Genomic DNA, 26,867 nt, shown 5'->3' on the forward strand with positions numbered 1-26,867 from the left:
GCCGGGCAAGCTTGATGTGACATTGAGCGGCGCATTTAATGCGCTCTGTCAGCTTGCAGAGTTAGGTACGATAGCACTGTTTGCTATCTAATTAGTGCGTAATGACTGATTTGCCACTATGGTGACCCCTTGATCTATAAAAGGAGGCCCATGGCAACCATAGAGGGGATTCAGACCCTTGTACACTCGTACGCGCGTAGTCGTTCTCGTCCCAAGGCAACCCAGCGGGCAAGAGCGTTGCGCTTTTCCACCACCATCCACCATCAATCCACTAAAGCAGGAGTAGGGTTTTACGCCTCGCGGCGGCCTGAACTTGGGTAAAAACTGCCAGTGTGATCTCTGTCGTGCTGCCTCACGCTCCTCCGCTCTTTGTGCAACGTGCCATCCCCCGCCGAACCAGAAAGGGGCTCGTAGCCCCATAGGTGGCCGTGGTTCCCCACTACAGACATATTCTACACACACCTCACAACGCTGAGAAAAAATGGCATACGACAACAGTAAGGGCCTGGCCCGTCCTTGCTCGGATTGATTTGACATGATCGTCATCCTACTAGGAAAACGTCATAAATGTTGTACATTTTTTTCCAAAAATGAGGATTTCCCCCGGCCTCTGCGACAAAATGAGGCATGCAGCCAATTTTTTGATTTGAAGTTCCATAACAATGACTTAAGTTCAGTAAAGGCTCACAACAAGGAGCATGAAACAAATAAATATTAAAAAACTGCCACAACTGATGAAAAATAGACCAATATGACTAAACACCAATCCTATTATTGGACGTGGCTTTGTGTATAACCTATAAAAACTTGATAAAATTTTTTCCTGTTAAAGATGATATCGTTTCTGCGGTTTCATATAGCCCAAAGTAGTGTGCATACCCCTATCCGAATATGTCCCGCAGTATGTGATTCCACTCTGGTTAGCCATGTCCCAAATAAATGTTGTACATGATCATGTTTCACATGGTTTCCCTTTTGCAAGCTCCTTTAGAAATCCATAAAGACTCATATGACACAAACATGGTGCGTGGAATGTGGATAATACCATGAGCGAGTTACACATCGATAAAAATTATTGCACGGACATAATGCATTTTTGTTATGTGGGGTGGGTGCGGCAACGAAATGGAAGTCTAACATGATGGCAAAGTGTAGGAATGACGGGCCGTAAGGGATAACATAGTAACGGCCCAAATCGACCGTATAACTATGATGGTCCAAGTTTCTTCATAATTATTATTTGAAAAATTCCGCCAGCGCATTCCAGTTTGGCCTAAGCATAATACAAATAGCATTTGATGGGCTGACCATTTGCGATGGACTAGGTTTGTCATAGAGTATCACCACGTCAGACATACGGATGCTTACGTGGACATAGGAACACTCATACTTGGCACCAAGTCAGCGAGTTCCATGATGGTTCATACCACATCATATCAAGGCAAGACAAAAGATTAATGTTTTTAGCAAGATGAAAGTTAAATCCTACTTTAGTAAATTTTCTAGATTCAAGATATATCTACCACAAAAAACAATTATGTGGTAGATGTGAAATCATATGCACCACATACTTTGTTGTCGTGGTATATGCCATCCCATATGCCACAAAAACTTGTGATCCATGGTATATTCGATCACAATTGGTAGTTCATGGTGAAAGTGCTCTGGAGGCTAAAATTCATACTTCCACCATAGGAAAAAACTGTGTTAGATCAGCAAGTTTCTTATTGTGAAGTTCCATATACAACGCCTCGGGCCCATTCGGAAAATATCCCTCTTTGTGCCGCACAAGGGTGCTTAGGCTATATAAATAACCTTATGGGTGGTTCACACAAACAATGAATGCTTATCTCTACGCCAATTGTTTGGTGCCATAACAATAACCACAACAATAATAGGTTGCTCTTCCATTATCTATTTTTTTTCTTAGTTGTATGAGACTCACCATTAAGAAGTACTAGTAGATACCCCGCGCGTTGCGTCGGGAAGTTGAGCAAAAAAATTACTTTAAGAATAAAACCGTAAAGTTTATAATTATCATTCAGATTGAACACATATCTTTATTTATTGTGGAATAACATTTTTCTTCAATTAAGAACCTTCTTTTACCATCATCCCTTTTCTCCATTCGATATGAAGGTTATACAATAAAAAATTGCGATGGAGGAAATAGCCAGACCTAGTCACGCTAACTACAACCTGTAGGTGCCCCTAAAATAAGAGGTACAATCGGCAGGTTTGATACTTGAGTGCCACATGCACATATTATATAGGGGCTGAAATAACATAACCAATCTTATATTCACTTTCTCCAAATTTCTTGTCTAAACAGTGCAATAAATATGAGAGGGAGGTTGTCTGAGGCAAAAATTTAAACATTACGAACATAGTATTTGTGAAAAGCTTCCTCCCATATTTCCTTCTGTTGATGTTTGTGTCTCCTTTAATTCAGCTTTTTGTTGTTGCATATATCTGTTTGGAAAAATTGACAAAAGAATATTACTACTGCTAAACTATGGATGCTATACTTGAGGCAAATAAAGGATTTCATGAATCTGACTCAACGATATTGCATTGTCTAGTTGACAGAAGTATATTGGATAGACATAGGGTTAATCTGATTGAATCGTTTATTTTCTCGGCACTAATTCAATCGATACAAACGGAGTAAATCTTAACACAAAGAACAGTAAACATTATTACCTTCTTAATCCTCTTTAATTTGGTAGATAGTAGAAGAGTCACGTCATCAAACATCTTTCGAGCAACCTAAGTATCTTGAATCAACAATGGTAAATTTGTTGTCATGGATTATAACACATCACTTAAATAGATGAAACAGCATGTATTGTAATTCTGACGCAAGTGCATGTACTGTCAGATGCCACGGCCTCCAGCTTTGGCAAATGGATGACGTGAGGTTGATTCTTGGTTTGGGATTCAAATCAATAGGCGGGTTCAGCAAAATCTGAAACAAATGGGAAAATATATCGACTCATGTATATCTTGTCGTACCGGGACATCGATGTGCAAGTGGAGGTCGTCAAGCATCCTGCTGATGCACCCATTCAATTCCAAGGTCGTTGTGATGCTGGAGGATGAGACCATCAGCAGCTATCTTGCACGCGTGATCTCCCCTCGACGCCACGCCCATGCAGAAGTCTTATACAACCCGCGATGTGCAGCAGTGTAGTTGTGCACGGCACAGCCAGCCGGCCGCGTCCGGCTGAACGCTGTCAGGGCGGGCGTTCAAGAGTCAAGACGATGATTTACACGCTCATAAAAAACTTGGGCTAGTGAATCACAGTCGACGCTGTACTGGCCCTGCGGCCCTGTCGTGTGGTCAGGAAGGTGAGCAGAGGACACGCGAGACGCGCCGGCACCGAGCACGGTTCGCTGCTGCCACAGGGAGTCTTCCCGGCCTTCTGCCGAGGCCGCCGGCGCGCCTCCGCAAGGTAATAGTCGGGCCGATCTCGGCGCGACAGCATCCTCTTGGGACGGTAGGTAAAAATTTAAACATTACGAACATAGTATTTGTGAAAAGCTTCCCGTGCAGGGTGCGCCTACCGTCGGGAAGCCGGAGGCAGAGCGGGGACGACCGCCGAGGGATCTGGTCACTGGGGAGGAAGACCTCTCACCATCGCTCATCGCCTCGAGCACGACTAAAACGAAATACCGGATGGGATAAGCAATTGAATCGCCAGAGTAGTGGGATTTAATGGAGGGAGAAGGAACCGTTTCTATTGCAAATTAATAGTGGGATTTGATGGAGATTGAAGAAGACAGAGAGGAAGTGGAGTCCTCTTCGTGGGGAAGACAGAAGGCGCAGGTCGGAGCGGCTGGCGGTGGCCGGTCACGCAATCGTTTCTTTAGGCAAGGTTTCTTCACGGAAGGGTGGTTCGTGGTAGTCTACCCATGTGCTTCCAATGGACGTTTTAGCCTCCAAATCGTTGAACTGTACGCCCAGCCCAAAAAGTTGAGTGGGTCAGCAGCGAGCGAAAAAAGAACGAAACGGTATACTTAGCGGTGGCACTGCTTAGTAATTTTCTGAACCTTTGATCAAACGGCTGCGGACTTCTCGACTTTACTAAATCAACGGCTGTAACAATTAGAGTGATGTGGCTTCATGAGAAGACAGAAAAATCATCTAGTGGGGTGTCCCTATTTAGATATTAGATATAGAAGATTTCTATGAGAACAAATTGATTATGCATATTACCTTCCTCTAGATCAAAGGCATACAGTCTCATGCATAAGTAATTCAGTCCGAAACAGTATATGATGAATTATTATTAATAACTTCAAGTCCACTTAGCATAGTTCAATATAAGTTCTATTTGAGGAAACAAATCTTGCAGTCGCAAAAGCCATCGATTACCCTTTCACATCGAAGCTGGCGGACCTTGTCACCCCAGTCTAATGAGCATATCTTTTTGCATGATCATTCGGTGCAGAGCGCGAGCAGATAGCGTTCCCACTTACAATTCTCTGTGTACCACAACGATAATAAAAGTCACACTATAATAGTAAGAAAGTTTTCCGTGATATGCACAACTTGTTACACCATTGCATAGAAGTTTCAAACTGGCAAAAGGCTAATAACAATACAATAATGTGCTTCAACAACATATTTTAAAAATCCAAAGTCAATATTTTCTTAAAATGTTATGTTGATATTTCTAGGTTAATCCTTTGAAATAAATTATGCCCGAGGCAATCTAATCAAAAACAACAAAAGAGAGAACAAACCTGCATAAGTAGTGCTTCCTAACAACACAAGTATCACCAAAATACAGGCGAAGGCAGATCTTCCGTCCATTCCTGAATTCTACATCCTAACATGTCCCAGGTGATAATTTATAGTGTCAATGATATACTAAATCAAAAGGATATGGAATGACGTTCCATCTCTAAATTCTGAGGGGAAGAAACTAAATAGTGTATCCAAAAGCGGATATTCGTTTCTGAGCCCAGGCTCAGATGCTCCAGAAATTTCCCCCATCAGCTAGCATGTGGATGTGTCGGGCCATGTATTCCTCTCTGTATAGCAGATGTATGGTAAGAAAATAAATACAGCTCCTGGGTGCATTAAATGCAACGACAGCTATTGACAAAGAGGCGGAACAGAAATTGCGGTCACGGCTCAGTCTTTTTCCTGTGCGAGTATGAGCCGTCTCCATTCCAAATGCAACAACCTTTTTTAGTCCGAGGCAAAGCAAAAAATTTAAACTGAAAACCAAATGACCTCTACTGGACCTCTGCCAACTATCTAACCACTACTCACGCATAGTTAATCGAGTGCCCCAACATTAATTAATTGCTAATGAGCACAATCTTGTAAAAAAACAATTTTGGTTAGATTTAAAAACTTTACAGTCAACGAGATGCAACTGTGCGCGTACTCAGCCACTGGGTTTTACAAGCACAAACTAGAGTTTCCCTTCATATAAATCATGACGTAATCACACTCGACGAGTTTTCTTTTTGTCTGCGACCTCAAGCACACCGCACACACACTACAACAAACTGTTGAAGATGGTGTGCCCATCTTGCACAACGGGAGCAGAGTAAACACAGTACTTTGCTCAACTCCCTCTACTCCACCGGAATCAACCTCTCCGGCCACATACATCACGCGTGACCCGTTGTCCACATCAGAGTCTTACACCATCTTAGCTGGCCAACCCGACGGCAGCTGGGTCATGCTTGCTGAATCCTTCAAGGGTATCATCTCTGGCCCTATCATCCAGTTAGCTTCAAAATCTTCTCTGAAGAGAGTTCCGGCTGTATCACCTCTCCCAGTTCGGGAGACCAACAGACAGCACAACAGAACCAATATTTCCGCTCACCTCGTCGACGCCATGGCCTCCTTGCTCCGGCGTCAAGTTCGTGCTCCAAGTGCTCGCTGTCGACCCCAAGCTCGACGTGTTCGGGAACTGCAGAGATGTGACCGTCAAGCAGGTATTTACAGAGGAATCTAGTAGAAGGAAACAACTTATGATTCCGGCCATACCTGAACCTCTATACTTGCTCGGGTGTCACCGCCTTCTGTGTTCCCCATCGTCCTCAAATTGTATTTATAAAGTAGCATATCAGTACCCCAGCCAGGATAATGCTTTAAAAATGATTGTTCACCAATAGCCCAAACGTCATGTCATAGAGGTTGGTCCTATATGTTGTTTCGAAGATTATCACATCCCCGAAGAACCGGTACTGCATTCTGCTCTTCCATTAGTCCACATCAAACAAAGTTCTTCACCCTGCTATCACTGTCTGCCAAAACTCAGTATGTGAAGTAAAGGTCCCCGGCGACAATGCTGCGAAGACCTCCAGAGTCTTCCTCGCGTCATCATCGGCCGACGAAGTTGTCTATGATGTTGTGCACCTTTCAGAGGTTGACATTGTTTTCCCTTAATTGCTTTAGCAAATCTTTAATAATAGACGTCGATATATATCGCCCTCTCCCATCGTTAGAGACATGGAATGGTTGTGCCCCTCACAGTGCTCTGTCATGTACCAACTGTTATCAGCTGTCGGCAAGAGCCTTATCAATGCAGGGCACTCGCATCTGCAAGATCTACTATTCTCCGCCTCCGGCTTCCCCTGCATGTACAGTCAAGCAAAAAAATAAATAAATCAAATGGCATAACCACTAAGCAGAATTCAGAATACACCGAGCAGCTGCAAAGGATTTCTTGCATTGACTGTGTCCTCTCGGCGTTCAGTCTGGTTTTGCCATACCGAATTTCAAATCCGATCTCCCACGGATACAAGTTGTAGAGGTCGCACGTCTCGCCCAGTGAATCAAAACTCAGACGAGTTCCAGTCTAATTACACTTTTCGTAGTCTCTTCTGCACATTTGCAAATTGACTGCTCTAGTGCACTCATCCTAGAAGGACATGGCGTCCGGTCAGGTGGCGCATTACGGAGGCGTAACCTGAATTTTGTAAACAAACAATTTATTTTGGACGGTTTTCAGATGCAACACAATTGCTGACATATTTGCCCGCTAAGCATATTAAACAAATAGCGATCAGTAACAAGTACTATCAGGGTTCAGCTAACTTCATCATATCGGCAGGTTGCAGTCGTACAAAATAGAACTAGACCATATCAAGCATGACTGAGCACATGAACATGTACTCGTTTTCGAACACATACAGTTACACAGGTAATGGAATTAGGTGACGTACATCTTTGTCCAACCAGGCGCCTTTGGGTTGACCTTGGCTGCGCGGACAGTCGGAGATGCCTCCCGACGCCACCGCTCTCCACAGTGCGGCCTCCCCGGCCCGCCGACGCCAACTTATTGCCTGCATCCAGAGCAGCATTCGAGTCCGCCTGAATGGCAGGGTTGGTTTGGTCTGGCATTAACAATGCCAGAGGGGCCAGATCTGGGCTTTCAAAACTGTCGGCGAACTCCTCCAGTGGGGTAACCTGAAATCCCACGGCAATGGCGCATGGCCAGTCCTCTGAATCAGCTTTCTCAATCCGTATGTCCACTTACCCAAGAAATGAGCAATCTGCTTAGAACGGAGGAAAGATCCACTTACCGATCGACCAAATCCAGCAAGAGCTCAAGGCCAGCATCTTCTATCACGAATTCGCCGGGCTTCGACAGCCGCCGCAGGCCCTAACGCAATCGGATCTGGGGAGAGGCAGGAGGGGGGTGAACTCTGGTCACGGTAACGTTCTGTCCCTGGCTCATCACGAAAGGCAACATTCTGATCCATAGACCAGACGGCCTCGTGCGGCGGAACGTAAACCATACGTTTTGGGCCCACAAACCCGCTACTGTTCCATACAATATGGCCGCTGTACGTCCCTTTTCCTGATTTTCTCCGCATCAGACGGAATTGTTCGGATCCCAAGCGAAGAATGGACGCTGATGATTTTGGGAGCATTTAAGCTCGGGCACCGAATTGCCGCCCAAAAGATTTAGTGGGCAGGTACCAAGAGGTGGTACCCAGGGAGAATCATAGGGACGCTATATAAAATCAAAAGATATAGATATATGAATGTGCGTGCAGAAGATATCATTACCATGTAGCGAGAAGTGGTCCCCAACGAGAGCCAAACATGAAATATCTAAAAAAATATACATGATGAGGTGTCATCACTAGATTTTAGAGAAATAAATATTGAAGCGCATCCATAAGATATCATGACAAAGTTACAAAAGGTGGACCTCATTTGAAGTTATTCTTTATTTACATTGTATGGGACTGGTTCCGTCCTTGCTCGGATTGATTTGACATGCTCATCCCCAGTCTACGAAAATGTAATAAATGTTGTGCATGATCCTCTTTCACATGGTTTTACTTTTGCAAGCTCCTTTAGAAACCCATAAACAGTCATATGACACAGATGTGGTGGGTAGAAAGTGGATAATATATACCATGAGCGAGTTAAAACATTGGTAAAAAAAGGTAGCACAAACATAATGCATTTTTGTCATGTGGGGTCGGTAGTGGCAACGAAAGAGGTGTCTAACATGATGGCAAAGTGTAGGAACGACGGGCCGTATGGGCTGAAATAGTAATGGGCCAATCCGAGCATGACAAAGTTAAACCCTGTGAAATTTGAAGCCATAATACACCAATGACAATGATCTGGAAAACAGACTGCCATCATGGAGAAGAAGGCGACGAATAATGTTGACGACAACCCTAGATTCCGCCGAGCAGATTCAGGGGGACTTATAAGTTCCCTGACGATGCTGAAACTGATCGAACATTCTTCTTTGAAGAAGTTAGAGGACCAAGGCATAAAAAAGCAACGCCTTCCACTCCACTGGAATAGGCCTTGGAAAACAGTGACCAGATGATCTCCCGCCATCCTCTATGCTGCTGGTGCGACCGCCCGTGATGAGTGTGGCATCTTGGCTTAATAGAATGACAGACTACTCATATAAACAACGAGCACTTTTTTCCTGGAGCCCATCCAATGGAACCTCAAAGTTAAGTGTGCTTGGCTTGGAGCACTATGAGGATGGGTGACCGAATGAGAAGCTGATCCCGGCTGCGCACGAGTGAGAACAAAGTGCACACAAAAGACTAGTGTTGGTATGTGAGGTTGTTCTAGATCCTAGGCGCAACAACAAGGAATCCATGGGTGAACTGGTGGATTTTGTCGAGGTATTGCAGTAAGGTAAATGGGGAGTCAAGGAGACCTTATGTTGGAGATATGCCCTAGAGTCAAGCAATTGATGATGATTTTCCTTATGTATTCATTAGTTATTTGTACTGCTCTTGAACAATATCACCAATATGACTTGTTTGTGAATCTATATATTGTATGATGATTGTTCTAGTGGTTCCTAACTGATATGGTTGTGACGACATGCATCCTTTGACTAGTATACGAGGCGGTTGATAACTATGTTTCACAATTCCTTGACAATATATGATGTAATTCATGTCCTCAAACTTATTGCAATACTCAGTTTTACTTAAAACTTTTTATATGCATGCTAGATATAGTGAAGAAAATATGCCCTAGAGGCAATAATAAAGTTATTATTTTATATTTCCTTATTCATGATAAATGTTTATTATTCATGCTAGAATTGTATTGATCAGAAACTTAAATACATGTGTGAATACATAAACAAATACCATGTCCCTAGTAAGCCTCTACTAGACTAGCTCATTAATCAAAGATGGTTAAGGTTTCCTAACCATAGACATGTGTTGTCATTTGATAACGGGATCACATCACTAGGAGAATGATGTGATGGACAAGACCCATCCTTAAGCTTAGCATATGATCGTTCAGTTTATTGCTACCGCTTTCTTGATTAACAAATACATGTTCTTTCGACCATGAGATCATGCAACTCCCGGATACCGGAGGAATACCTTGTGTGCTATCAAACGTCACAATGTAACTGGGTGGTCATAAAGATGCTTTACAGGTATCTCCAAAGGTGTTTGTTTAGTTGGCATGGATCGAGATTGGGATTTGTCACTCCGAGTATCGGAGAGGTATCTCTGGGCCCTCTCGGTAATACACATCATAATAAGCTTGCAAGGAAAATGACTAAGGAGTTAGTTACGAGATGATGTATTATGAAACGAGTAAAGAGACTTGCCGATAACGAGATTGAACTAGGTATGAAGATACTGACGATCGAATCTCGGGGAAGTAACATACCGACAGACAAAGAGATTGCGTATGTTGTCATAACGGTTCGACCGATAAAGATATTCGTAGAATATGTAGGAAACAATATGGGCATCCAGGTTCAGCTATTGGTTATTGACCGGAGAGGTGTCTCGGTCATGTCTACATAGTTCTCGAACCCGTAGGGTTCGCACGCTTAACGTTCGTTGACGATATAGTGTTATATGAGTTATATGAGTTGGTGACCGAATGTTGTTCGGAGTCCCGGATGAGATCACAGACATGACGAGGAGCTCTGGAATGAGCCGGAGGTAAAGATTGATATATAGGATGATGATATTCGGACACCAGAAGAGTATCGGAGTGCACCGGGTGGTCATCGGATTATCGAAGGGGATACCGGACACCCCTGGGAGGGTGATGGGCCTATTGGGCCATTAGAGAGGAGGACACCAGCCAACAAGGGGCTAGCGCACCCCCTATGGCCGCCAGCCTGTGGGAGAAAGGAAAGGAGGGGGATACGGCCTCCCCCTTCCTTCCCTCTCCGGCATATAGGGTAAGGGGTGACGCGGCCAGGGCAGGAGCTTAAGTAGGATTCGGCCCTACTTGGGGTGCCTCCTGGCTGTTCCCCTCTCCCCCACCTATATATATGTGGGAGGGGGTGCCACACATAACCATGACAATCTCTTTGCCGTGTGCGGCGCCGCTCTCCACAGTTTCGTCCCTCGGTCATATTTTCGTTGTGCTTAGGCGAAGCCCTGCGGAGATAGCATCACCATCATCGTCACCATGCCGCCGTGTTGTCGGAGCTCATCCACTACTTCGCCTGTCTTGCTGGATCAGGAAGGCAAGGCCGTCACCGAGTTGAACGTGTGCTGAACGCGGAGGTGCCGTACGTTCGGTACTTGATCGGTTGGATCGCGAAGAAGTTCGACTATATCGGCCACGTTACTAAAAGCTTACGCTTACGGTCTATGAGGGTACACAGACACACTCTCCCCTCATTGTTATGCATCTCCATGGATAGATCTTGCGTGTGCGTAGAAATTGTTTTGTTTTCCATGCAACGTTTCCCAACAGTGGCATTAGAGCCAGGTCTATGCGTAGATGATGTGCATGAGTTGAACAAAAAGAGTTGTGGGCAGTGATAGTCATATTGCTTACCACCAACGTCTTATTTTGATTCAGCGGTATTGCGGGATGAAGCGGCCCAGGCCAACCTTACATGTCCATGCACATGAGACCGATTCCACCGACTGACATGCAACTTGTTTTGCATAAAGGTGGCTGGCGGGTGTCTGTTTCTCCTACTTTAGTTGAATCGAATTTGACTACGGCCGATCCTTGAAGAAGGTTAAAACAACAAACTTGATAAGTCACCGTTGTGGTTTTTCCCGTAGGTAAGAACGGTTCTTGCTAGAAGTCCGTAGCATCCACGTAAAACTTGCAACGACAAAGTAGAGGACGTCTAACTTATTTTTGCAGGGCATGTTGTGATGTGATATGGTCAAGACGTGATGTGATATACGTTATTGTATGAGATGATCATGTTTTGTAATATCGACAACCGACATGAGCCTTAGGGTTGTCTCTTAATTATTGTATGAAATTCAAGGGCCATGTAATTGCTTAACTTTATCACTATGCGTTAGCAATAGTAGTAGAAGCAATAGTTGGCGAGACGACACTGACGCAATGATGGAGATCAAGGTGTCGAGCCAGTGATGATGGAGATCATGATGATGCTTTAGAGATGGAGATCAAAAGCAAAAGATGATGATGGTCATATCATGTCACATATTTTGATTGCATGTGATGTTTATCCTTTATGCATCTTATTTTGCTTAGAACAGCAGTAGCATTATAAGATGACCCCTTCACTAAATTTCAAGATAAAAGTGTTCTCCCCGAGTATGCACCATTGCTAAAGTTCGTCGTTTTGAAGCACCTCGTGATGATCAGGTGTGATAGACTCTACATTCACATACAATGGGTGTAAGACAGTTTTGCACATGCAGAATACTTGGGTTAAACTTGACGAGCCTAGTATGTACACACATGGTCTCAGAACACTAGAGAGCAGAAGTTCGAATGTGAGTCATATAATTGATATGATCAACATAGAGATGTTCACCATTGATGACTACCCCATCTCACGTGATGATCGGACATGGGTTAGTTGATTTGGATCATGTATCACTTAGATAACTTGAGGGATGTTTATTTAAGTGGGAGTTCATTAGTAATTTGATTAAATGAAGTTAATTTATCATGAACTTAGTCTTAATAGTTTTGCATATCCATGTTGTAGATCAATGACCCGTGCAACCGTTCCCCTAAATTTTAATGTGTTCTTAGAGAAAACTAAGTTGAAAGATGATGGTAGCAACTACACAGACTGGGTCTGTAACTTGAGGATTATTCTCATTGCTGCACAGAAGAATTATGTCCTTGATGCATTGAAAGGTGACAGAACTGCTGCAAGAGCTGATGCAGATGTTATGGACGTCTGGCAGGCTCGATCTGATGACTACTCAATAGTTTAGTGTGCCATGCTTTACGGATTAGAACCAGGACTTCAAAGACATTTTGAACGTCATGAAGCATATGAGATATTCCAAGAGTGGATGTTAATATTTCAAGAAAATGCCTGGGTTGAGAGATATGAAGTTTCCAACAAGATCTATAGCTGCAAGATGGAGGAGACCAGTTCTGTCAGTGAACACATACTCAAAATGTCTGGCTATCATAACCACTTGACTCAGCTGGGAGTTGATCTTCCAGTTGATAGTATTATTGACAGAGTTGTTCAATCACTGCCACCAAGCTAAAAAGGCTTCATGATGAACTGTAATATGCAAGGGATGAATATAAAGATTCCTGAGCTCTTCTCAATGCTTAAGCCCGCGGAGGTAGAAATCAAGAAGGGGCATCAAGTGTTGATGGTTAACAAGACCACTAGTTTCAAGAAAAGGGCAAGGGAAAGAAAGGGAACTTCAAGAAGAACAACAAGCAAGTTGCCGCTCCCGTGAAGAAGCCTAATAGCTGGACTTAAGCCTAAAATTGAGTGCTTCTACTGCAAGGGAAATGGTCACTAGAAGCAAAACTTCCCCAAGTATTTGGCGGATAAGAAGGATGGCAAAGTGAACAAAGGTATATTTGATATACATGTTATTGATGTGTTCCTTACTAATGCTCATCGTAGCGCCTAGGTATTTGATACTAATTCGGTTGCTCATATTTGTAACTCTAAACAGGAGCTGCGGAATAAACAAAAATTGGCTAAGGACGAGGTGACGATGCGCGCCAGGAATGGTTCCAAGGTCGATGTGATCGTCGTCGGCACGCTACCTCTACATCTACCTTCATGATTAGTTTTAGACCTCAATAATTGTTATTTGGTGCCAGTGTTGAGCATGAACATTATATCTGGATCTTGTTTATTGCAAGACGGTTATTCGTTCAAGTCAGATAATAATGGTTGTTCTATTTTTATGAATAATATCTTTTATAGTCATGCACCCTTGAAGAATGGTCTGTTCTTGTTGAATCTCGATTGTAGTGATACACATATTCATAATATTGATGCCAAAAGATGCAAAGTTGATAATGATAGTGCAACATATTTGTGGCACTTTAGTTTAGGTCATATTGGTAAAGCACATGAAGAAACTCCATGCGGATGGATTTTTGGAATCACTTGATTATGAATCATTTGATACTTGCGAACCATGCCTCATGGGCAAGATGACTAAAACTCCATTCTCCGAAACAATGGAGCGAGCTAATGACTTATTGGAAATAATACATATAGAAGTATGCGGTCCGATGAGTGTTGAAGCACGCAGCGGGTATCGTTATTTTCGAACCATCACAGATGATTTGAGTAGGTATGGGTATACACTACAAAAAAAAGACACATCCGTGACATTTTGGGCTGAACGATTTTTTCTGTCATGCTTATGACACTTTAAGACGATAATTATGACAAAATCCGGTATCATCATAGATGTGGTGGGCTCCAACTTCTATGACAAAAAATCATGACAAAAAATGGACTTTTCGTCTTGGGCGGGCCAAAGACGCACCTGCATGACATTCTTTGGCCATCCATGACGGAAAATATCATGGTAGAAGCAAGGGCGAGGAAAATTTCGGGGAGTTACCGGTTACAGTGGGTGGTCGGGGCCGAGCGATACACGGAGGTTTGCCTATTTCTCTCGTACATGTACGCGTGTGTGTGCGAGGCATTGCGCTCTAACTGAAACCGAGCGAGGTGTTGGGCTCTAACTGAACCCAAGCGATTGCACTAGCTACCACTGGTACGCGTCGGTGGTATACAAATGGTTTTTAACCTCTTTCCGCGATGGTAGTTGGAACCGTCGCCAAGTGAGTGTGGGCGATAGGGGGTCCTTCCACACGACCCAGAAACCGCCGGGGATAGGGAGCCTTGATGCATACAGTTGCCCCTATATAACCGTTTCCGATGTCTCGCATATCCCAAACTCTTCATCCTTGCTATTCGTTTGTGCTCGCATTACCATCACAGTCGGAGTTTTGTGGTTTTAGCTAAAAGCGGGCAGATTCCAGGCGCGGGAGTTTTCTAGGCACGTACCAAACTGGCTCTATGTTTACGATTGTCGGTGTCAAAATCGGCGGATCTCGGGTAGGGGGTCCCAAACTGTGCGTCTAAGGTTGATGGTAATAGGAGGCAGGGGACACGATGTTTACCCAGGTTCGGGCCCTCTCTATGGAGGTAATACCCTACTTCCTGCTTGATTGATCTTGATGAATATGAGTATTACAAGAGTTGATCTACCATGAGATCGTAATGGCTAAAACCCTATAAGTCTAGCTTGTATGATTATGATTGCATCTACGGACTAAGCCCTCTAGTTTATATAGACACCAGAGGGGACTAGGGTTGTACAAAGTCGGTTACAGAGAAAGGAATCTTCATATCCGGGCGCCAAGCTTGCCTTCTACGCCAAGGAGAGTCCCATCCGGACATAGGTGAGAGTCTTCGGTCTTGTATCTTCACAACCCATCAGTCCGACCCATGTCAATAGGCCAGACGCCCAAGGACCCCTTAGTCCAAGACTCCCTCAGTAGCCCCCGAACCAGTCTTTCAATAACGATGTGTTTGGCGCGCAGATTGTCTTCGGCATTGCAAGGCAGGTTCCTCCTCCGATTACTTCAAAGTACCTGACTTAAAGAGCAGTATTTGGCTTTCCAATTAATGTCGCGCCCTTCGGCTTCCACACCTTCATGAATTCAGCTTCCACGTGTCGAGCGAATATGAGAGGTCAGGGTATTTTTGCACATATCACCTTGACCATGTAAGAAAGACGTCTATTTAAAGAGATTGGGATTTTCAGATCCATTCCACACCAAGTGAGGAATCCTCAGAGCTTGCTAGGAGAAACCATTCCAACATGTCTAGCGCTCCCAGCTCTTCCACCCGTCCCCATGGCCCCAGAAAAGGCGATTGGGAGAAATGTTCCGTATCCCACAGTCACTAGTGAAGTGCAGACACATGGATTTCTTCCCCCCACGGATCTAGCCCCCGTTCGAGTAGGATTGACTTCCTTCAATGGCGGGGCTCAGGCGGAGAATTCCCCCAATCCATCTAGGAGGGAACGAGTGTGCTTCGTTCCTTATTTGTTGAGAGGCGTTGGATTTCTAATCCACCCGTTGCTCCGAGGGCAGCTGGAGTATTATGACCCCCAACTGCACAATTTCACTCCTACCTCCATCCTGCACATCGCGGGTTACGTTGCTCTTTGTGAGCTATTCCTGGGTTGTGAGGCCCATTTTGAATTATGAAGGAAACTATTCTGCCTCGTCCCTCGTACCCAAGAGGGATCAATATTTGAAGCGGGCGGAGCCGAGGTATGGCGCATCGTTGTGAGCTATTCCTGGGTTGTGAGGCCCATTTTGAATTATGAAGGAAACTATTCTGCCTCGTCCCTCGTACCCAAGAGGGATCAATATTTGAAGTGGGCGGAGCCAAGGTATGGCGCATCGCTAGGACCGGATACCTGTCCGGCACGCCGAAGAAGGCATCCGAAGAGTGGCCTTCCAAATGGTTCAATATCGAGGACTTCGCCCTTCTCGACCCAGTCTGAATGGGTCTTCCCGAATTTTCAAGCGTTCCGTTGAAGAAATGCCACAACTGGCGCACTCGGAGCCTCGAGGAGGAAGATAGTGCAGAAGTCCGTCAATTGATGAGCAAGATCAAGACGCTCGCCCAGTCCGGATTATCAATAGTCGAGGTAATGGCGACTTCCATAGTACGAGGGGTTTAGCCACTCCAATACATAGGGCATCCCATGTGGCACTATAATGGGGAAGATGACGCCTCCCGCTACGGTCGGAAGGGTCTGGACACCCCCGCCGCTTTGGCCAAAATTCTGGCCGAACTATACAAAGGGGAGAAAGGGGAATTCACTCGTATTAAGTGCTGAGATGGATTTTCCATGTACAATCCTCCTAGCTGGGTGAGTTGTAATCCCACTACTCTACTCAATCTACTCCCTGAGTCACTTCCCATGGACATTAATCCGTCCATTTGTAACAGGAATGGCGGAAGATCACCAAGGGGTTCCACAGCCCCGCCCCACAGCTAGAGGACCACAACCGGGACCTTGACCCCGGATTCGAAGAGGATCCAGACATATTCGTGACACTCGAGGATGGGGTGTTCTACCAGGCGAGCTATGATGGCACGGAAGTGGCCATCACCGCCGACTATCTTGGTCTTCTCCCTGCCTCACACATAAGTAATCAGGAGTCATCTCCTCCGAAAGAGCTTCCTCATCCTGCTTCACCCACCGCACTATCTCGTGCTCTAAAGGGGAGGCGCTCGGCGCGCCATCCCGCACCAGAGGCGACTCCAAAGAGAGCAGCACCCGCACTGGGCAAGCTTCCGAAGAGGAAGGCAGCCGAAGACACGTCGGAGCCGTCATCAAAGAGGTATGGCTTCGTAAATATGCCCTTTGGCGGTCACATCCAACTGTGACATTATCCGTTCATGTCTTATCAGGGAGAGCGTTCGCCGGACTATGTCCGGCAGTCCTACTAGTCACATCCCAATAGCCAGGTTCCAAACCCTGCCGTAACGACGAGGGCTGATACGGGAGTGCCACCGGATTGTCCTTTGGCAGGGGATTCAGATGATATGTCCGTCACAAACTCGGAAGTGGAGAACATCATGAACCATCGACACCGGAGGGCCGCTCTTTGTGATCCTTGCTTTACCAAAGAGACATTCAATGCCTTCAACTCGGCTGATGCATACATCCGAGCTGCTCGAGACGGGCTTGCCAAAGCCACAGACCAACATTTGAAAGATATGCGGGTGAGCTCACATTGTATAAACCTGATAATTATATACCAGTAGCCCCCGAGACTTGAAGCAGTTGATTCAGCTGATTTAAGGATCATTGTAAAACCAGGTGCTTACGGAGAAGAACAACCTGTTGTCTCAAGAGCTGGAAAAGTGTCGGACCCAGCTAGCCTCTGCGATAGCCGAACTGGAGAAATCCAAGAAGGCATCGCCTGGTAACGTGTCCCTCCATCGAAAAAATGGAATTATATACCAGCAATGCTAACATAGTGGTGTATCTTATGGCAGGATCGTCAGATCATCCAGGAGAGGCACTCGAAGTTGCACAAGAGGGTGCACAAGAAGCCAAAAGGCAACGGGCTGCGGGTGAATGTATATTTACACGGGTCAGGGAGGAGAAAAAAAAACTTCAGGATTCCAACACCCAGCTGGGCGAAGAACTGAAAGATGTGCGGGCCCAGCTGACTGACTCCATGAAGGAAAATAAGAGGCTGCGAGGCAGCGTATTTAGTATGTGTTCAAACTTATATCCGCGTAATTCAGCGAGGAAAGGAACTGACAGAGTTATGTCTGTAGGTATGCTGACTGGCCGTCCTGAAGAGGAGATGTCCGGATCTTCAGGCGATCTGCTACAAGAGCTGTCGCAAATGCACGAGCGAGCTCGGCAGGTGATGCAAAGTGTTGCCAAGGCCTTATGGCCATCCGCCTCCCCTCCAAGAAGTATGGAGGAGCTTGTACAACTATTTAAGGGAGCGCGACGGCGTTTCCGATTGTGGAAGATACCGGCCTGCCGGGAAGGTGCGCGAGAGGCCTGGGCCATGGTGAAAACACGGTATACCAAGCTTGATCCGAATCATATGGCCCGGGTTAGACCTTTAGGGTCAGATGGAAAAGAAATTCCCGTTAGTTTGGTATATGACCAGGTAAAAGTAGCCGCAAAATATTCTCAACAAGATTGTAAGCTAGACAACCTGTTGGACGACATAGAAGAGGAAATTTTTGAGTCCAAGTGACTATGTACTTCCCTTGACATATTTGTACCTAGCCGGATTGTAAAACAATTGTCATAGCAGACCTTCGACCTCTGGACCCAAAGGTGCAAAATAAACCGGGGTATGCATGAAAACCAGGCGTAAGGGTCATAGTTGCTTGAACAAACAAGTTGTATCCGGCTAGCTATGTTATATTACATTGTGATTGTAAGAAACATCTTCCAGAGAGAATAGTTCCGTTAAGGGTTCCTTTCCCTGGGTGAGCATGCGTTAACGTGCATACCCGAACTGTGATTGAAAAATCACAGTATACGTAACTTCCTGGGGTTCATAGTGTAATGAGTAAAAAACATCTTTAGTCCGCCGACCGAATATTCCCTTAAGAACGCTAGCTTTCGGCTTCACCCAGTCTGCGCAGAGGTGCTCCCTTTATGCCGAAGCCGAACTAACGAGAACGTAGGGCATAAGCACAGGAGCCAGGCAACCCAGCTTGGCCAAAACTTAAGTCATATCGATGCATATAATGGCAAAGAAAAGGTACATACGGGGAAAAGACACATATGTGGTGAGCTTAGTGCTCGGAAAATAATAATAATAAGCTTCTGTACAAGAAGCCCCCAGGTATAATGGACGTACATATTTGAGGATGTGTACGTCGTGGGTGCACGGTTTAGCCACACGAAAGCTTTAAGGCTAAAAAAAGAAAAAGCGAAAAGAGAGGGAAAAATGGAAACAAAAGGGAGAAGGAGATGAACAAAGAGTTCGGCGCTAGGCATAGAATCTTTGGAGTCTGGCCGCGTTCCATGGGTTTGGCTCTAGGCGATTGTCTGATGCATCACGCAGGCGGTACGCTCCTCTAGTGAGAACTTCGTCAATGATGAAGGGACCCTCCCACTTGGGCTTGAGTTTGTCCTTTTTCTTCTCCGACATGTGTAGAACAAGTTCACACTTCTCTGCTTTGATATCTGCGAGCCTGTTGTTGATAAAATGCGGAACGAGCTTTTGTGACGTCACGCTCCTCCTCCAGGGCATCTAAGCTATCCTGCCGATCAAGCTCGGCCTCTCTCTCTTCATACATGCGCACTCGAGATGAGTCATGAATAATGTCGCAGGGTAACAAAGCCTCTGCGCCGTACACCATGAAGAAAGGTGTATATCCGGTAGTGCGGTTGGGCGTGGTCCGCAGCCCCCAGAGTACAGAGTCGAGCTCCTTGACCCAGTGCTTGTCTGATTGTTTCAAAGACCGCACTAGTCTAGGCTTAATGCCGCTCATAATAAGACCATTGGCTCGTTCGACTTGACCTTTTGTTTGCGGGTGATAGACGGAGGTGTAATGGAGCTTAATGCCCGGATTAACACACCAGGTTTTCACCTCATCGGCTGTGAAATTGGAGCCGTTAGCGGTGATGATGCTTTGTGGAATACCATAACGGTGCACAATACCGGATATGAAGTCTATCACCGGTCCACTTTCGGCCGTTTTAACTGGTTTGGCCTCTATCCACTTTGTGAATTTATCCACCATGACCAATAGGCATTTTTTCTTATGTCTTCCTCCTTTAAGGGGTCCGACCATATCAAGCCCCCAGACTGCAAAAGACCAAGTGATGGGGATTGTTTGTAGAGCGGTGGGTGCCATATGGTTTTGGTTGGCGAAAAGCTGGCATCCGACGCAACATTGGACAAGGTCCTGTGCATCTGCTCCGCCCGTCGGCCAATAGAAGCCTGTACAAAAGGCCTTGCTTACAAGGGCCTGAGCCACGGCGTGATGACCACCGAGACCGGCATGAATTTCAGCCAAGAGCTGCCGCCCCTCTTCCTCGGAGATACATCTTTGAAGTACTCCGGTACCGCTTTTCTTGTAGAGTTCTCCATCGTGAACCTTCTAGGCTTTCGAGCGCCAAACAATGCGGCGTGCCTCATTCTGATCCTCAGGGAGTTTTTGCCTATTAAGGTAGGCCAAGAAGGGTTCGGTCCATGGGGCAATGACTGTCATGATAAGATCGGCCGACAGTGTTATTTCGGTGGCTGAGCCCTCGATGATATCGGTGTGTTTGGAATCTGGGGTTATAGTCAGATCCGGACTGGTGTTGCCGCTCTCCCCTTGCCACACCACGGATGGCTTGAAGAGCCTTTCCAGAAAGATGTTAGGTGGGACAAGGTCGCGCTTGGCGCTGATGCGAGCAAGGACATCTGCCGCTTGATTACTTTCTCGAGCCACATGATGAAACTCGAGCCCCTCAAACCGAGCCGACATTTTGAGAACAACGTTACAGTAAGCCGCCATCTTCAGATCTTTGGCATTGAAATCTCCATTTATTTGAGATATTGTGAGGTTTGAATCCCCGCGCAGTTCCAGGTGTTGTATGCCCATGGAGACAGCCATCCGAAGACCATGCCATAAGGCCTCGTATTCGGCTGCATTGTTGGAGTCTGTGTATAATGGTTGTGATGACATGTATCCTTTGACTAGTATACGAGGCGGTTGATAACTATGTTTCACAATTCCTTGACAATATATGATGTAATTCATGTCCTCAAACTTATTGCAATACTCAGTTTTACTTAAAACTTTTTATATGCATGCTAGATATAGTGAAGAAAATATGCCCTAGAGGCAATAATAAAGTTATTATTTTATATTTCCTTATTCATGATAAATGTTTATTATTCATGCTAGAATTGTATTGATCAAAAACTTAAATACATGTGTGAATACATAAAAAAATACCATGTCCCTAGTAAGCCTCTACTAGACTAGCTCGTTAATCAAAGATGGTTAAGGTTTCCTAACCATAGACATGTGTTGTCATTTGATAACGGGATCACATCACTAGGAGAATGATGTGATGGACAAGACCCATCCTTAAGCTTAGCATATGATTGTTCAGTTTATTGCTACCGCTTTCTTGATTAACAAATACATGTTCTTTCGACCATGAGATCATGCAACTCCCAGATACCGGAGGAATACCTTGTGTGCTATCAAATGTCACAACGTAACTGGGTGATCATAAAGATGCTTTACAGGTATCTCCGAAGGTGTTTGTTTAGTTGGCATGGATCGAGATTGGGATTTGTCACTCCGAGTATCGGAGAGGTATCTCTGGGCCCTCTTGGTAATACACATCATAATAAGCTTGCAAGGAAAATGACTAAGGAGTTAGTTACGAGATGATGTATTATGAAACAAGTAAAGAGACTTGCCGGTAACGAGATTGAACTAGGTATGAAGATACCGACGATCGAATCTCGGGGAAGTAACATACCTACAGACAAAGAGATTGGGTATGTTGTCATAACGGTTCGACCTATAAAGATATTCGTAGAATATGTAGGAAACAATGTGGGCATCCAGGTTCAGCTATTGGTTATTGACCGGAGAGGTGTCTCGGTCATGTCTACATAGTTCTCGAACCCGTAGGGTCCGCACGCTTAATGTTCGTTGACGATATAGTGTTATATGAGTTATATGATTTGGTGACCGAATGTTGTTCGGAGTCCCATATGAGATCACAGACATGACGAGGAGCTCTAGAATGAGCCGGAGGTAAAGATTGATATATATGACGATGATATTCGGACACCAGAAGAGTATCGGAGTGCACCGGGTGGTCATCGGATTACTGAAGGGGATACCGGACACCCCTGGGAGGGTGATGGGCCTATTGGGCCATTAAAGAGGAGGACACCAGCCAACAAGGGGCTAGCGCACCCCCTATGGCCGCCGGCCTGTGGGAGAAAGGAAAGGAGGGGGATACAGCCTCCCCCTTCCTTCCCTCTCCGGCATATAGGGTAAGGGGTGACGCGGCCAGGGCAGGAGCTTAAGTAGGATTCGGCCCTACTTGGGGTGCCTCCTGGCTGCTCCCCTCTCCCCCACCTATATATATGTGGGAGGGGGTGCCACACATAACCACGACAATCTTTTTGCCGTGTGCGGCGCCACTCTCCACAGTTTCGTCACTCGGTCATATTTTTGTTGTGCTTAGGCGAAGCCCTGCGGAGATAGCATCACCATCACCGTCACCATGCCGCCGTGTTGTCGGAGCTCATCCACTACTTCGCCCGTCTTGCTGGATCAAGAAGGCAAGGACATCACCGAGTTGAACGTGTGCTGAACGCGGAGGTGCCGTATGTTCGGTACTTGATCGGTTGGATCGCGAAGAAGTTCGACTATATCGACCATGTTACTAAACGCTTACGCTTACGGTCTATGAGGGTACGCAGACACACTCTCCCCTCGTTGTTATGCATCTCCATGGATAGATCTTGCGTGTGCGTAGAAATTGTTTTGTTTTCCATGCAACGTTTCCCAACAGTGGCATCAGAGCCGGGTCTATGCGTAGATGATGTGCATGAGTTGAACAAAAAGAGTTGTGGGCGGTTGTCGGCATTCTGGGAATGGGGGTCCCCAGACTTGCCTGCCTGCGGCCTGCGGCGTGGCTCAAAGGGGCCCCAGCACGGCCCATCTTCATCAACACAAGCTCAAGACCCTCGCGAGGGGCCAAGCCTCGTGGGGCGGATGACAAGGAGCTTCCTCAGGCACAGCCTCGTCAGGCTAGCTCACGAGGAGGCGGAGAGTTCAAGGCGGGGTACCTCGCGAGGTGCCCATGACGCAAGCCATGACGACCAAGGGCGCCGGACGGGCGCCAGCCCGCGCGGTGTCCTTCTTTCCTCTTTGGTGCAAGGGGAGCAAGCGCAGGTGAGAGCATCAAGCAAAGGCATCCATTTTGGTGCAACAAGACCAAGACCAGTCCAACGGCAGGATGGAGGTCACCGTGGAGCCCAAGTCGGCGTCACCACCAGAGCCTTTGACAGGCGAGGACCAACTTTAGTCAGGATAAGTGTACTAGATGTTCCCCTTCAAATTGGCCAATTGTTGGCGCCCTTCCCGCTCAATATTTGGGAAGAGGCCCAGGGCCTTCGCCTATAAATAGGACTAGCCACCCACAGGGGACAGGGACCGAGATTAGGAGAGGAATCTGGAGATAAGATAGGCATCTAGAATCAACCCTTCCAAAGGGACGACACCACCACAAGAACAGACCCTCATGAGGCTATTCTTCCTTGTACTGTTCTTCATTAGCCCAAGAGGCAATCCACCATGCCACACACTGGAGTAGGGTATTACACCACAATGGTGGCCTGAACCAGTATAAACACTGTGTCTCTTGTGTTGTTCTTCTCGTAGTTTAGATCCTAGCGATTCGACGAGGAACATGTAGGTAGAAGGCGAAACCTCCGTGCGCACCCTAGTGTTCGAACCTCAAGGGTCTGCCGAAACCCTAAATCCGACATTTGGCGCACCAGGTAGGGGTGCTCCGGAATTCGTCTTCTGTCGCCCTGTTCTTCTCCGACCGTCGCGATCATGTCTGACGCACGCCGGGTTCGCACCGAGCGCCGAGCCGCCCTCGCTTCCCGCATCGCCCAGACGGCTCCCGTCGGCGGGCGCCCTCATCGTTCCCCGTCGCCTGCCATCAACGCCGCCACCGGCCCGACGGGGAACGAGCAACAAGCATCGTCCCAGCACCCGTCCATGAGGCGAGACGGCCGCACCACTACGCCCTCACTCACCCCTGCTGATTCTTTATCCCGCACGCCCCGCACGGCCATGGAGGCTCGAGCTGCGCTCATCGCGGCAAACGAGCTCCTGCGCTACCGCCTAGTTGACGACGTCTAGGAAGAATGGCTCGACCGAGTCGCCGAACTCGTCCGCGCCGCTGGGGGCGCCCCCGCGCCATCTTTCTCGCTGCACCGCGCCCCGCCATGCGCGGGCAATGAAGCTCCTGGGGCGCCTCAGCCGCCTCCCCCTCAAGAAGGCGCCCTGGCTCCAAGGCGTGCGGCCCCTGGGCGGAACCCGCCCCATCAGGAACCAGCGCGGCAGGAGCAGAGCTGCCAAGAGGTCCCTCACCCTCGAGAAGTTGCCCGAGCGCTCCCTGCTCCGGCTCGTCCCGACCACACTCCTGCTCCAGCACGTCAAGACCCCGCGCTGCACCCAGCTGCGGCGCACGGGGACCCGCAGGTCCGAGCCCTTCGTCCTCCAAGGCCTCCTATGGCCACAGCGTGCTGCCGCGCCTTCACCATCGAGCTACGCACCATCGCGTGGCCTGGCAAGTTCAAGCCAGACCCGCCTCCTCGCTACGACGGCACGGCAGACCCTGCAGAGTTCCTCCAGCTCTACAAGCTGGGCATTGAGGCTGCCAACGGAGACGAGAAGGTCATGGCGAACTGGTTTCCCATGGCTCTCAAGGACGGGGCCCGCACCTGGCTTCTGAACCTAGCCCCAGGCACGATCTCCTCCTGGGACGAGATGCGCACCCGCTTCATCGCCAACTTCCAGGGTACTCACGACCGGCCACCCGCCGTGAGCGACATGCGCCGCATCAAGCAACAACCAGGGGAAACCCTGCATAAGTACATCCAGCGCTTCAACAACGCGCGCCTCAAGATTCCCAAGGTGACCAAGGAGGCCATCATCTCAGCCTTCTCTGACGGCGTGCGTGACGTCAAAATGAAGGAGGAGCTCGCAATGCATGAAGATCTGTGCACTTCCTTGGAGTTGTTCAACCTGGCGACCAAGTGCGCCAGGGCTGAGGAAGGGCGTCTCTCCCTCCTCGAATTACCTGCCGTAGACCCTGAAGAGAAGAAGCCCAAGGCCAAGGACGTGAAGCGTAAGGGGGCTGCCGTGCTCGCGACAGAACCAGACACGAAGCGGGGCAGAGATCAGCCCGAATCCTCCAAGGGCAGTCAGTACTGCGTGTACCACGACCTCCACACCCATAACACCAATGAATGCCAAGAGTTCAGGGCCGTGCGTGAAGGACGGACTGGCCGGCGTCCCGACCGCAGCGACCGGCGCTACGGACGAGGAGGAGGAAGGAACACAGGACGCTGGGAAGACCGTGACCCGCGTCAAGGGTGGCGCGACCAACCTTGCGAGGATCGCTGGCAGGACCCGCCTCACGAGGGAGGATGGAGGGATCAGCCTCGCGAGGATCGCCCGCAAGGTAACACAGGCCTCCCTCCGCTACCGCCGCAGCCAAGGAGAAATGAGGACCGTCATCAGGACGAAGGGGCTGGGGGCTTCCAGGAACCACGTGCGATCGCCTGCATCCTAGGCGGAGCCCAAGCCCCAGCCTCTCAGCGCATCTTCAAGCAGTTCGCCCACAAAGTGAATGCAGTCCTCCCAAAGCTCGAGGCCACGCGCCCTCTCAGGTGGTCGGCGTGTGCCATCACGTTCAGCTCAGCGGATCAGCTCAAGTGCGCGGCCACGCCCGGAGTCCTCCCGATGCTTTGTTCCCCAATCATCAACAACGTGCTAGTCACCAGGACTCTCATCGATGGTGGGGCAGGGCTCAACGTCCTGTCCGTGGAAACATTCAACAATCTCCAAGTACCCTACAGCCAGCTTCAGCCCACCAAGCCTTTCTCCGGAGTCATCGATGGCTCCACGGTCCCGATTGGGTAGGTCCGCCTCCCTGTCACCTTCGGGGCACGCGACAGCTACCCACCGAGCTCATCGACTTCGACGTCGCCCACATTCGCCTGCCGTACAACGCCATCCTCGGGTACCCAGCGCTGGCCAAGTTCATGGCCGTAACCCACCACGGCTACAACGTCCTCAAGATGCCAGGAAGTGGCGAAGTCATCACGGTGCCCTACAAAGAGAGAGACGCAGTTTGCTCCCTGGAGAGAGCCTTTCAGGCCGCATCACTGGAAGACCCGGATCACGGAAGCAGGAGGCTTCCCGAGGCCGCCCCCAAGAAGAAGAAGACATCGACCGGCCCAACCCCTCAGGAGGCAGGTCCCTCTGGGCCCGCGCCTGCTCAGGGGGAACCTCCTTCCATCACATAGGGAAGCGCGCCTGGCGCCCTCCTCAGTCAGGGCTCGGGGGCTCTCCCCTGTAGGGCCGTCGGCCTCGGCAAGGCCACGAGGGAGGCGCTTGGGCACCACGTGGAGGCGTGCTTCGAAACACATTTCCATCAAGAAGGAGCAAGGCAAGAAGGGCCAAACCCTCAGGAGTTCGTCAGCAAGGCCATTCAGGAGCTACAGGAGTCAAGGGTCATGAGAGGCAGCCGCCGCTTACCCGCTGTGGCCCCCCATCCAGGCGAGGATGGTGGGCTGCGTGTCTACATCGACATACCGGGGCTCAACCAAGCCGCGTCTCAGGAGCACCTCTGGCCTTCGCGAGTGGGACGCTGCGAGGGACCGCCCCACAGCTACGTTTGCATGCCTTACGGCTCGCCGAACGCGGCTGCTGCGTACCAGCGCATCATGAGGGACATCCTGGAGGCTCAAGAGGTCAGGCGTTCCACAGCCCTGGTGGAGATGAAGACGGTCCGCGAGGAGCCACCAGCGCCTCCGGAGCCTCCCGAGCCCCCAGGGCCTGGGGGCTCGTGAG

At 48.0% G+C, this 26,867-nt stretch overlaps 1 long non-coding RNA gene across 1 annotated transcript; it reads right to left on the reverse strand.

The window, feature by feature from the left end:
* Window positions 1-5,410: 5,410 nt before the first annotated feature.
* LOC123107787 (uncharacterized) lies at window positions 5,411-7,787 on the reverse strand. The gene is made up of 5 exons (XR_006451754.1): window positions 7,555-7,787; window positions 7,195-7,438; window positions 6,742-6,938; window positions 6,014-6,603; window positions 5,411-5,936 (listed from the first exon to the last, which is right to left on the reverse strand). It is a non-coding gene; the product is annotated as an uncharacterized lncRNA (long non-coding RNA).
* Between the last annotated feature and the right edge of the window lie 19,080 nt (window positions 7,788-26,867).

Source organism: Triticum aestivum, chromosome 1B, assembly GCF_018294505.1.
Source record: "Triticum aestivum cultivar Chinese Spring chromosome 1B, IWGSC CS RefSeq v2.1, whole genome shotgun sequence".
Lineage (NCBI taxonomy): Eukaryota > Viridiplantae > Streptophyta > Magnoliopsida > Poales > Poaceae > Triticum > Triticum aestivum.